The following is a 14,965-nucleotide window of genomic DNA, read 5'->3' on the forward strand; positions in this document are numbered from 1 at the left end:
TTGGCTATTATATCAAATGAGATGTTAAATTATTACATTATCATGATATTATGATATATTAATATATCTTAATATGATATATATACAATTAAATGTCGTTACAACGATAATCGTTACATATATGTCTCGTTTCGAAATCATTAAGTTAGTAGTCTTGTTTTTACATATGTAGTTCATTGTTAATATACTTAATGATATGTTTACTTATCATAATACCATGTTAACTATATATATATCCATATATATGACATCATATAGTTTTTTACAAGTTTTAACGTTCGTGAATCACCGGTCAACTTGGGTGGTCAATTGTCTATATAAAACCTATTTCAATTAATCAAGTCTTAACAAGTTTGATTGCTTAACATGTTGGAAATACTTAATCATATAAATATCAATTTCATTTAATATATATAAACATGGAAAAGTTCGGGTCACTACACAAGAAACGAAGATTTGAAGCCTGATTTTAACAGAAAGCTTATTTGTCATCTGAACAAAGAAAACTATCGATGCCCGGCTGGTAATGCATGGAGAAATGAGGATTCAGACTCTGACTACGAAGTTTCTGATAAGGAAGGTGAGGGTGATAATCAACGAGCTACTGGTGAAGCTCAAGGAGGAGGTAATGTTTATGATGAGATTATCGAAGGTGATGATGAAGCGACAGAGGATGATGTCAGCTTGATTCAGAGGAAAAGGAAATGGAAGGAAGCAATGACTTTAGAACAGCCCAAGAAGAAGGAGAAGAGAACGAAACATCACTTTGATTCATCTCAAAGTTCATCACAAGGAGGTTCGAAACAACAGGCTCAGAGACAACCATCCGGTTTCATGAAGGATGCGAGAGCTGCTGTTACATCAACAAAACCTGCCACCACAACATCTCAGGTTACGTCATCTGAATTCAAGACACGGCATAATCTACTATTGTCTTTGATCACCAAAATAACCAAACTGGAGAATCAAGCCATTGAGGACAAGAAGATCAGTGAAGCTAAGATTGAATCGTTGGTAGAAGAAAATAAGAGGTTATCTGATAGATTGGACCGTCAAAAGTGAAGGACAGAGAAGTTGAAGAAGAAAGTGTTGGCAAACAAGAGTGAGAATAAGAAGAAGTTGAAGGATTTGAACAATAAAATCAAATCGATTACCTCTGGTAAAACAATTCTGATTAAGGAGAGAGGAGAAGAATTTTCTTCTGATTCGGGTGGTGATGATGAGAAAGACGATGAAGAAGATGCTGGAACTGGAGGACCCTCTTTTGAGATACCGTTAGTGATACCTATTCGAAGCTTTAATGAATACGGAGAGGTCTTTACTGCTGAATATTATATGAATTATTCAAATGTTTTTAATGATGCAGAAAAGGGGGACGTTCCACCAAGTGAGATACGATTGGAACAGCTTGCTGCTCTAGCATATGACAGTGAAAATGATACGGAGAATGCAGAGTCAGTTGAAGCTGAAGACAAGGCTCCACAAGAAGGGCCAGATGATGAAATCCCTCCCGAATCAATCCAAAATATCAACTTAAGCGATTTTAATAACCTGTTCGAAGATGAAAATAGTGAAAGTTCTGTTGGTAAAGAAAGTATGAAAGAAAATGTGATTGTCGAATCCGAAGATGAGTTTGAGATAGAGTCTGAGGATGTCGAGGAAGAGGAAGAAGTGGAAATTGTTATGCCGTCGCTTGCACCATACTCAAATCCATCACTCAATACATTAAGTGACTTCTTCAATTTGAGTAGTGATGTGAAATAGAAGAACTTAATTGAATTATAAAAAGCGAGGAAGGTATACAAAGAACAAGTGAAAGAAGTGGATGTTTTAATTGAAAAGAACAAGAAAATCCGACATGAGAAACTGCTCGTTGAGAAAGAAAGAAAAGAGTTTGAGCAGAAGAAGAAGAAACTCCGAGTCGAGCAAGCTAAAGCCGAGGCATGGAATGAGATTAATGAATGGTTCAAACGTGATAGGGTTAAAGTAAACAGAAACGTTGAAGAAGATGAGATCCGTCAGAGTTGGTGGAAACAGAACGTCGTTAACCCTGATCAGTTGAATAAGCCAGAACTAGAGCCGAAGTTTGCTAATTTCTATAAAAGGGGAAAGAGAACCAAGAAGTATTCCAAGGGTAAAATTTTAAGCTGGGGTTACTTCAAGGAGATCAATTGTTTCGCGATCAAGAGGGAAGGAGGAGTTGATTATATGGCACGTCCTAGTCACTTCAAAACTCTACCGTACTTCGAGATCATGCAACTTGCTAAGCTGAAGATGTTGAACGCTGAAGATTGTTACCTTTCCAGGTGGTTTCAGAGAAAACTCAGATATGAGTATAAGACAGGGAAATGGGACATCTTTAAGTTAACAGCCGCCAGGTTTTTCATGCACCCGACAAAGAGAAATTCTAAAGGTGGACCTGTACGCGTTGTTAAGTTTTGTCCAGCCAAGTACGTGAAGCAGTCTCCATTGATGCCCTTACCCAATGATATATGCAAAAACTTCAGATGGTGGTTCTATGATGAGTTGTCGGAAGAAGCAGTGATCTTGACTGCGATTGAGAAGGAAGATGGAAGCATACAGTTCTACAATGTGAGGATTCTAGATCCTATGTGGCCGAGGAACTTATCGAGATTTGATGTGGAGACTCTTCACCGCCATCACATTACTTTTAGAGATGATCGAAAAGAGGAAGCTATAAGATATCAACGTGTGATCGATGTCTACTATGCATACCTCAACAGAAACAGTGATGCTCAAAGCTCAAACCAAGTTCAAGCTAGCTGATCTATGTCGGATACTATGTTGCTAGTTTGTATTTTGTTTTTGATGATTTATTTAGGCGAGAAAGAGAATCTGGATATGTACTTGATGTTAAACTGATGTTACTTTTGGACTTATATGTATTTCATGGACGTTTACTTTATTGTAATCGATGGTCTAGGTTCTAGGGGGAGTTGTTGATGCATTTTATGTAAGTCCCTAGACATCTAACCCACGTCCATGGCAGGTACTTCAGTTTATGGGATACCATGATCGCTCGTTATTATCCTATCTGTGTTTGTATGTGGTTACAGGTACTGCAGAAATGCGATATGGATGTTTGACTATGTTAGACTTAGTCAGACGTGCGAGTGAAGTCTCACTCGTACGGCTGACAGGCTCATACGCACGGTTGATGCAGGGCTAAGTCACAATTATAACCTAAATGAGAAGACACGAGTGAGTGATCACCCGTACGGCTGATGAAGCCAACTCGTACATGTGATGGATGACTCGTACGAGTGAGTCAACAGCAGAGGTATATAAGTGTTATGTTCTTCATTTTAGGTTAAGCCTCTCACACACTCACACCACTCAGATCTGATAAACCCTAATGCGATTCTCTCTCAACCCAAATCACTCCTGTAGTGAATTATAGCTCTAAGCATTAATCTAATCACACAATTCTTGTTGTGGTTTGACTAATTTAATCCCAAAAAGCTCCTCATATTCACTAGTTATGGTTTGATTCACTAATTCTGCCTTTGTGTGAATTAAACTTGTTGATTTCGAAGTTCCTAGTCATGTTTCATCACAAGCATTTTTGTAAAATAGAAGTACTTTGATATGTGTCTTGAAGTCTTTCAAAAGTGTATGATACATCTTAAAATACTACATGTATATACATTTTAACTGAGTCGTTAAGTCATCGTTAGTCGTTACATGTAAGTGTTGTTTTGAAACCTTTAAGTTAACGATCACATTTAATATTGTTAACCCATTGTTTATTATATCTAATGAGATGTTAAATTATTACATTATCATGATATTATGATGTATGAATATATCATAATATGATATATATATATATATACATTAAAGTGTCGTTACAACGATAATCGTTACATATATGTCTCGTTTTGAAATCCTTAAGTTAGTAGTCTTGTTTTACATACGTAGTTCATTGTTAACATACTTAATGATATAAATAATTATCATTTTATCATGTTAAATATAGTGTAACAATATCTTAATATGATACATATGTACTTAGTAAGACGTTGTCATAATGATAACCGTTATATATATCGTTTCGAGTTTCTTAATTCAATAGTCTCATTTTATGTATATAACTCATTGTTAATATACCTAGTGAGATACTTTCTTATCATAATATCATGTTAACTATATATATATATATATATATATATATATATATATAACATCTTATAATTTTACAAGTTTTAACGTTCGTGAATCGCCGGTCAACTTGGGTGGTTAATTGTCTACATTAAACTCATTTCAAATAATCAAGTCTTAACAAGTTTGATTGCTTAACATGTTGAAAACGTTTAATCATGTAAATATACCAATTTCATTATATATATATATAAACATGGAAAAGTTCAGATCACTACAGAGTAGTTGCTTAGTAAAGAAAGACATTAATGTTAATGTCAATATAAATTTAAATGTGAATCATTGGTAATCACGTCAATGATAACTGGTAGTTATCGGTCCGCGTGTCCTGTTTTGGTTAGAGTTTTGATGTGGTTCACACTTTTAAATATTTTATGGTGGGTTCTGCTGATTGTGGTGAGATGGATGATTATGATATAGTTTGCTTGACTAATTGGAAATACATCAATGAGGTTATGAGGGTTATTGAGTTAATCTTGATTTTCAATAGTCAAGTCGTGGTGTATTGGAAACTCCCTCTTTTGTTCAATTTGAAGATCAAGAGTTCTGATAGCATGAGCAGGATCTGCATGGAAATCTAAGTAGCCCTACATATGAAGGCTGGAAGTTCAGAAATTTTGGTAATGGTATTTGGTTAAATGGTCAAAGTCAACGGGTTGTTCATGTGTGCTTTGAGTGTTGTTTGAAAGGTATTTTTATTCAGATCTACTCCTTGATGTATAGGTATATTTTGTGTACTTATGGGAAGAGGTTGCTGCTTAAAAGGGTCTATAAGTTGAAGACTTTGTGTTTTTTGCAAGGCATACATTTTTAAAGAATTATAGTTTTTTTTTTCCTTCTGATATTTTGACTCTTATTAGTCAGTTAGTCATTTTTGGGTATATTTGTTTTAGTTATGAGTGTTATAAAGTATAGGGTTGTCGAAAATTATTTGGGCATGTTAATAATCATTTGAAAGGTCACCGTTAGTGTTTAGGATGTTCACTAAAACAGCCCATTGGGTATGCCCGTTGTAATTGTAAAATAAGTTTTTAGTTCTATTAGATGTTTTCCCGGGGTGTCGTCTCCATTATCCAAAACAAAACAAAAAAGAAAAAACAATCGAGATTGCTAATTTAATGTCGACTATGTTAACCCTAAATTCCTTGACTACATACTTACAAGAGATCAATTACTCAACTACACTAATCATTACATATATATTTCCTCCGGTGACAATGTCGAGAAGCTAAGTCTATGGCCCCACTCTTTGAGGTAGACACCTATGAATCACTTTAACTTTGATCTTTAGATACTTTCTTTATGGAATTGTTAAAATTCTGCAATTTCTCATGTATAAGCCAAATAAACAATTAACAAGTCGGATTTAGTAGCATTAATCAATGTGTTATGTGTAAAACATATTTAAAAAAAAATTAAATATTGGTAATGTCGTTAATTGTAAATCTACTACCACAGGTGATGTATTTGGTGTTCTGGTACTGTCGGATTCGGTAGCCTAAATTTCTGTGTTTTGTGTAACAAAAAACAAAATAATTAAGCAGTTCATCCAACATGCTACTTGTGATATTGTCTTTATCATTCGTTAATTGATATAACATTGTACGTATCAGTTTTGTGTGATTGAGAGTCGTCGTGTAATACATATACTCTTAAATCTCATCCAGAATCCTGAATTAAATTTCAACATTTCATGTGATGTTTTATTTTACTTATGTTTGTATTGAAATAACATAAAACACTTTTACAGTTACATTACCTTATCCATTTAGCCATTACAATCGATTGACATATTTGATGGTAAAACTACATGAAGTTCTTGAAACAAAAATACTTAAGCAGGTTATGTTTATTTCATGCACAAAATTACTTGTGATACTGTCTTTATCATACCGTTAATTGATATAACATTTTACATTTCAATTTAGTTTGATTAAGAGTCCTCGTGCAACACACGGCCTCTTTTATATGTGTTGCGTGAGGATCACAATACATTCAAAAAATTTAAAAGTATGGGTGATGTGTATTCTTTATACTTTAGTAACTCAAAAACAGTACTTGTGACACTTTCCGTATAATGACGTTAATTCATACACAATTTTTAAATTCAATATATTAGTTGTGAATGAGTACCTTTGCAACGCACGAGCTCATAAATCTAGTAAAACACTTTAACCCTTGATAAAAAAAATCAAAAAAAAAAAAAGAAAAAATCTGAGATAAGAATGATGATGTCATAAATAAATTAATATAATTAATTTCAATTCAAATAAATGAACAAAAAATTAAACAAAAAAAACGACTTTTTATAATAGTTAAATAAATAAATAAAAAATTGAACTCCACACCATCTCCCCTTCTTTAAACTGCACGCCTGACTCATATTGGTTCATTTTGAAAAGTTACACTGCCCCAAACTTACATTTTATCTTTCTTTCTTCCACATATCAATCTTCTTTGCTTCCATTTCTTAATCTCAAAATTTATCTCATTACATCTCAATCTTCTTCTACAGAAATGAATTCGGTCCATCGCAGCCCTTTAAATACGCCCGAATTCGTAAAAGTGTTTAAATCAGGTATGTCTAATTCTGTTTTTTTGTTGTTGGCTTTAGTTTGAGTTTGAATTTTATGGTCATATGAAATGAATTCGGTCCATTTGCATTATGTTCATATGAATTTTTATTCTTTCCGATTTCAATTCCATTTTTTTCTTTTTGTAAGTTGGTGTGTGGAACATGCTCCGATCAGTCTCAAGAATCTCTAATGACATTCTTTCTGGTATATTGTGGTCCTTAACCCCTTTTATATTTTGTAGATTTGTTTTGTTTGTGTATACTATTGATGATTTTGTTCTTCTTCTATGTATTAGAAGTTGTTACTTGAATCAAGATATGCATTTTTTTTAGACGCACTCCATGTGTATGATAAAATGACATATGAGATTCGATATGAGATATGCATTTGTTTGTGTATAGGCTTGATGGTTTTATACACCCTTTATAATGAGGTTATTGTACACCCTTTATACAACTAAGTGAAGTGAAGCAAATCTCTCATCTGTTATGTGTTTTGCAGGTTGAGCTCTCAATCCCACAACCGCATTTCTTTGATGATTAAGTGCCTGTGAAAAATGTACATATATACCCTTATACAAGAACATGTTGTGAGGTTAGTAGGACAACCTAATGCTTATATAAGTATCATTATCACTACTATTGGAGTTATGTTTTGTACATCAGAATAGTTTGTCGGTATTGTAACTTCAAGAAAAAAGGTGCTATACTATTTAATTTGTTCCATAGCATGTATAGCGGGTGTGTACTGTTTAAGCAAAAAAAACTCAGCGAATCATAATAATAGGAGTAGCTATTTGTTATTTGTGTAATCATTTAATCGATAATCTCCTTATTCAAGTACAGTTAGCCAAGTGTTGGAAGTTTGGGTCAAGGAAAAGATGAAAGTAGTTGCGTTAAGAATTGTTCATTCACCATCTATATTTTTATTGTTCTAAGCTTCTTTATTTAAGTTTTAATTAATTTAGGGTCAAGAAAAAGAGGATGTAGTAATTTTTCTTATGTTGTGAGCTATTTTTTTCTGGTGCAGATAGAAAAGAGTTCCTTTGCTCATATCTCTATGTTATGCAACTTGTATCTCTATGTTATGTAACTTGAACACTTATGGGTATGATAATGGCATAGTATTCTTCTGTATGCTTCATCTATTATTATCTTTAACATTTATTTTCACACACATTATTTTTGTTAGGCTCATCAGCTCAATGATTCCATGAACATCTTTGAAAAATAGCATTTGAGGCAAACTGGGTGGGTATTTACTAATTTCACTTTTTGTTGTGTATTGTTGAATCAAGTTATCGTAGAAATGCCTATGTAAAGAAGGGTCCAACCTTGATATATCTAAATACACGATTTCCATATTCTATTGTTATGAAATCCCGATGAATTTGGTTCAATGAGGGTCATTTTACTATTAGTGTATGTTTATGTGAAAAAGGGAACATAAGAAGAAAAAAAGAAGCTATGGTGATTTACGGCAAGACCCAGATTCATGGCAAGACCCAGAAATTTTCAGCGTTAGTGATGCATTATATCTTGGTTTCAAATTGACAATCAGAGCTAAAACGTCTTCATCAGGTATGTATTACTTACATTAATGTCGTTAGATATATAGCGTTTTCAAAGTTTAGCTGAACAAAACAACTAGCTCAATTTGTGTGCTTTTGTGCATATAAAAAAAATTGTTAGTATGTGTGTGGTTTTAGACATGGTGCATATTGTTTAGGAATCTTTCAAGCAGTCTTGGAAAAATTTAATCTTGCTAATAAACTCTAATGTTTTTAAGAATCATGGGGTTTAGATGTATTGTGAATCCAGTAGAACATGACGATGCTCAACAAAGCTCAAGTAGACAGGGGCGGAACTTAGTTATATCCGGAGGGGGTGCCCGCTGTGATGACCCGGGAATTTCCGACCAAATTTAAACTTAATCTCTATATGATTTCGACACGATAAGCAAAGTCTGTAATATTAAAGTCTCAAAATTTTTGAACTGTTTCATGAATTCATTTATCCTTCGACCATTCTCGACGATTCACGAACAACTATTTGTAAATAGATATATGAAAATATATAGATATATGTATTATGTATAAATAATAATTAGAAATATAATTTGAAATATAATTTGAAATATTAGATAAATTAGTGCTATGTACAATAACTTACGATATTATTAAACTTGTTATTGAAATATAAATGATAGTAACAATCTTTATCACTTTGATTTTTATTAAATAAGTTTATTACAAACTTATTAGTATATATATATATATATATATATATATATATATATATATATATATATATATATATATATATATTTATTGTATGTAACTTTGAAGTGATATAACATAATGTAATTGTTACGCTAATCTTGAAAGCCTAATATAGGCCCATCTTTCCAAACAAATGAATTTAGTCTAAGTGTTAATAAGCTCAAGTCCAAATTAGCAAAGATAGAAGTCAGAAATAGTTGTGGATTAAATTGGGATTGAAGAATGATAATTACAAGTTGTTTATCTTTGAACTAGTCATTTATCCGTAATACATGGCACATTACATGCATATATCACATCTCCTTTAATTCTTTTCTACTTTATGACTTTTAAATACCACTCCAAAAATATTTCGTTTGCATCCCACCTACTAACTTATTATATAGCACACATGCATATAGTACATATTACAAATAATATAGAAAGTGATGGTAGTAACCTTTATATATGTTGCAAATTTTAAAATTTATCTAATTTATTTATGTTAAACAAATTCCATGATTTAACCTCATGTTTATGTGCTGTAAAGGGTACCCACTTGTTGTTTTGTTATGTAATTAGACATGATTTTCTGTGTGTTTAAAATAAGTGGGTTGCTTTATTTAAATATACCCGTGACTTTCTTTATCACATTTTGTGTTTGTTTCCACCATCACTAGTTGACACATACACATATTTTAAAATACTATTATCTTTAGATTTTTTATATATTAAAGGAAGTGCCGGTAGAGATTTGAAATATCCAAATCAAATCAAATCAAATTGTGGACACAACACTCTTCTTTCTCCTTGTTCTTCTGTCGACAGAACCACCCCACCAATTGCCTTCGTTGGTGATCCATTTGATACACATCTAAGTGAGAAGCTGGTTACATAACAGGAGAATACAAGTCCACGAAAATGATTAGTACATACGGACATACTTGTTGTTTTGTTGTTTTTCTGCCCACTCGAACAAACCATCGATAACAACCCATAAAGCTTCTGTCACTGCTACGTCTTTTCTTTTCTACTGTTTCGTTTCTTGTTAAAGAGTTGATGATGCTGTATCGTTGCTGCTACTGCAGCTATTTGTACCCACTTCTGTTGGTTCGATCAGACACCATGGTCACTATTTAAATACCAATAAACCACCACATCCGCCAACCTACAACACACCACTTCGGGCATCATAAACCCACCACTCGACCATGAACACGATCATTGTTATGCTCCTGTTTCGCTTACAACTCAAACCACCATTTTAATCACAAACACCCACATCACTACACCACCATCACCTTCATTGAACCACCTTGAGCCACCTCCAATCATTTAGAACTAATGTTGCTGCAGTCTTTTTCTTTTCTTTCTTTCTGCTACAGCTGCTGCCAAGACTATGTTTTCTGTTACGCTGCTGCTACTACTTTTAATATGTTCGGTTTCGTTTACCACTATTGCTACACGAGTTTAAACTTTGCTTTTCTGGTTCCTGTGGTTGTGGTAACAAAGAAGATAGATAATGATACTCTATTGATGATGATAAACAAGTGGGTGATACAATGATAATGACTATGACGTTTACATACATAACCACCGACAGTTTTATTTCTATTATTGTAACGAGTTTGTACTTGGGTTTATTACGTTTGGGCTTTTGTGTTAGTGGGCCGAATTATGTGGAATAGACTCAAGATGTCTAACACTTGATCCACTTTTCATTTTAATTAAGATTCGATCAAAATTATGATGTTACAATAACATGAAGATGTTGATGATGATGACTATGTTAGAACAGAGAAGATGATGATGATAGGGTATCGAATGAAGATAGTAAGGCTAGCAAATTATGATGTCACGTTAATGTTTGTATCATCCCGCCTTTTTCCGGTTACTTTCCGTTTAACTATTTTAAAGTCCGTTATATATTTATAACATCTTTCGTTAATACGCGTTTTAAATTATCTCGATTAGGTAATTCACGCACCCGATTCAAACTTGAGGGACTAAAATTGACACGGGGCAAACTAGTTGACTAGGTCAACTAGTCCACCCCAATCACCACCATTCAACCATCTCCATCTCTCTCTTTCTCTCTAGCAAGAACACACACACAATTACCAAATTCATTCAATCATCATCTAAATTCGATCTAGGAGGCTTACAACAAAATAAATTACATATTCGTGATCCTCTCTTCATCCTCTTCATTTTGGTACCAACTTCATCTCGTTTGGTTAACATTTCTAAAACTCTAGATTTCTCTAAATTCGTGTTTTTGACTTGAAATGGTGTTAGTTAGTGTCTATGGCTCATTGTGATGTCGTGTATGTAATTTGTAGGCTCGATCTTGTTATTTGGTGTAACTAGCATGAACACTTGAAATGGGTTAGTTTAACCTTTGATTTTGAATGATAAAATGTGTTTAGATATTAATGGTTGTGTGTTCAAAGTGTTAGTTACTTCATTAACTTCGTTTTGGTGTGTTGATTGACATGAAAACCTTACATTAACATGATTATTGGTTTTGAGATTTTGGTTAGGGTTTGATAAGCTTTATATGAACTTTTGATGTATCAAATGCTATGAAATATTGTTGATAAGTGTTTTGTTGCAACGTGTGTTTGATTACCTTCGAAACGGCATATCATACATGTAAATTGGTTACCCGAATTATGAAATGCGTTTTTAGAACTTGAACCTTTGATTATGAACGTTTAATGCGGTTTTGGGTTGTTGTAGGTGTTAAATTACTTGTTGAAATGTGTTTAGTTGTCTTCCTCGTCAAATTACCATCCCAACGGTATAAAATACTTGACTTGATTGTTTGCGGATCATAAATTGTGTTTATTTGGTTTTGGTTCGTGTACTTAGAAACTTACTGCATCAGACTGGAATACCAACCTGGACGCCGTCCAGATCCTTGGACGCCGTCCCATATTTCAAAGCTGGACGCCGTCCAGATATTTGGACGCCGTCCCAGCCTTCAAATCTGGACGCCGTCCAGACAATCTGGACGCCGTCCAGATACACTGGCAGCTTCTGTCTTCGTTAGTCATTTTACGAAAAATGTTTGCTATGCTATGGACCTCCGATTCACATGTAACTTGTTCTAACATGCTCATATATGATTAAAAACCTCAGAAAAATAGTTCGGGACCCGACCCGAACATGTTGACTTTTTCGTTGACTTTGACCCGACCAAGTTGACTTTTAATCAAACTTAACCAATTGTTTGTGCAATCGTTCTAACATGCTTTTATACTTGTACCTTGCATGAAACATGACAATTTGATTCACATGCAATTATGATCGAGTCTTAACGAGCCATAGGACTAATTGAATATCTTTGACCAATCGTGACTATCGTTATTGATACAACCTATTTGTTTAGGTCAAGACTAGCATTGTTCTTTGCACACGTTTACTTGTTGAAGTACTTTACTACTCGTGCACTCAAGGTGAGATCATAGTCCCACTTTTACTCTTTTTGAACTTATATTTGGGATGAGAAAACATAAACATTTTTCTTTTACTAAGTGAACACAAGTACAGGAAAACAAACATTCTACATACGAGTTTAGAACGAAATCCTCAATTCGATTATCATTAGTTACACTTGCAGGGTGTAAGTGTAGGCGTGAACTTATGTTGTATGGCCATATGGGTTTGACAAACCCTCATCTCGGACGGTTCGCTACCGTCCACAGATGAAATATATTTTCGAGAAACAGTGTTGTTCTAGCACTATGAATGGGGTATCAACGGACCGAATGTTAAGCCTTGATAATTGGGTGCTCGTGAATATTAACTTTTAGAATGTATTACTATTTTATCTTTGATGTAAATCTTGTGGTTCGACTTACTTTTACTCACTTACTTACTTAAACCTATGATTTCACCAACGTTTTCGTTAACAGATTTATATGTTTTTCTCAGGTCCTTGAACGTTTTGTGATACATGCTTCCGCTCATTATTTTGATACTTGCATTGGATGTCGAGTATATATGCATACATGGAGCGTCTTTTGGCTACTTTTAAATTGTGTCGCATAAGTTTCATTTGTACTTATAACTTTGTAACGTAACTTGTGGTGGAACTATTCTTGTAAACTTTGAACAATCTTTACATTTGAAATGAATGCGACATATCTTTTGGTCAAACGTTGTTTTAAAGACTTATGACCACGTAACGGGACCTAAGTAGTCGGCGCCGTCAATGACGATTTTGTCGGGTCGCTACAATGTTAATGATCATGATTAGATTATGTTAATTCGAATGATGATGAATAACGAGAATGATTAAATGATTATGTGATAAATGATGATTATGATCATAAAGATGACAACAATAGAAAACGAAAATGATAATGATAGAAGTTAGGATAATGATGATCATGGAATGGGTTGATTATGATTAATATGATGATGAAGAAGAAGACAGAATTAATGGTTAAAAGAAGTTAATCTGCAAGTTATTTCATAAATGCAAAACGGCTTAGATGGTAGGGATGTACTTGTGTTTTATGGGTGATCGTGGGTTCGAGTCTTGTCTAAGGCAATTATTTTTATTTTTGGAGCTTTTACATCATCATCATCATCATCATCATCATCATCATCGTCTTTAACAATATTAGTATTATTTTTATCATTATTATCTTTAATACTATTATCATTATCATTAATTCATATCATTATTATTAATATATCATTATTTGTAATATTAAAATATTTTAATGAAACACATAAGTTATAAAATGATATCATTAATAAATACATAAATAAATTGTTCGATTACGATTACATGTTTTAATATATATATATAAATAATATAGGTTCGTGAATCTGTGGCCAACCTTACACTTGTTCAATGACGTCGTATGTATTTTTACTATAAAATACAGTATGGTGAGTTTCATTACTCCCTTTTTAAATGCTTTTGCAATATATATTTTTGGGACTGAGAATACTTGCACTGCTTTTATAAATGATTTACAAAATAGACACAAGTATGTGAAACTACATTCTATGGTTGAATTATCGAAATCGAATATGCCCCTTTTTATTAAGTCTGGTAATCTAAGAATTAGGAACAGACACCCTAATTGACGCGAATCCTAAAGATAGATCTATTGGGCCTAACAAACTCCATCCAAAGTACCGGATGCTTTAGTACTTCGAAATTTATATCATATCCGAAGGGTGTCCCGAAATGATAGGGGATATTCTTATATGCTTATTGTTAATGTCGGTTACCAGGTGTTCAATCCATATGAATGATTATTTTGTCTTTATGTATGGGACGTATGTTTATGAGAAATGGAAATATGAAATCTTGTGGTCTATTAAAAATTATGAAATGATTATTTATGATAAACTAATGAACTCACCGACCTTTTGGTTGACACTTGAAAGCATGTTTATTCTCAGGTATGAAAGAAACCTTCCGCTGTGCATTTGCTCATTTTAAAGACATTATTTGGAGTCGATCATCGCAATGGGACCAGATGTTGGTGACTTCGTCCAGATGGATTAGGACGGGGTATGACACCCGCCCCCTCCGGATTTGAAAAAAAAAAAAAAAATGTACACTAAAAAAATTTTTTTTTTACTAACAAATAAGGTTTTTTTTAGTGTTTACCCTCCTGGCATTGAAACTTTTATTAAATTTTTACATTCGCCCCACCTGTGTCCGGGTTCAAGTTCCGCCACTGGCAGTAGAACATAATGAAGAGTTTTTTTTACGAGTCTATTAATTTTCATGCACGTAAACTTGGGCATAACATTGGTTTGTCTTGAAGGTCATGAAAAGCTATTTAAATATGTCCATTTAAATGCAGCAACTCTATAATTTTCTTATCATAATCAAAATTTTAATTGCAAAGTTTTGTTACAAGTTATTGGAGCATATATTGTAGCTGGTCAAGCAAAAGATAAAAAGTACAAG

General features: G+C 33.4%; 1 long non-coding RNA gene across 1 annotated transcript; it reads left to right on the forward strand.

The window, feature by feature from the left end:
• The first annotated feature begins 6,603 nt into the window (after window positions 1-6,603).
• Window positions 6,604-7,866, forward strand: LOC139846642 (uncharacterized). The gene is made up of 4 exons (XR_011759122.1): window positions 6,604-6,760; window positions 6,906-6,962; window positions 7,260-7,352; window positions 7,788-7,866. It is a non-coding gene; the product is annotated as an uncharacterized lncRNA (long non-coding RNA).
• Window positions 7,867-14,965: the final 7,099 nt, after the last annotated feature.

Source organism: Rutidosis leptorrhynchoides, chromosome 5 (assembly GCF_046630445.1).
Source record: "Rutidosis leptorrhynchoides isolate AG116_Rl617_1_P2 chromosome 5, CSIRO_AGI_Rlap_v1, whole genome shotgun sequence".
NCBI lineage: Eukaryota > Viridiplantae > Streptophyta > Magnoliopsida > Asterales > Asteraceae > Rutidosis > Rutidosis leptorrhynchoides.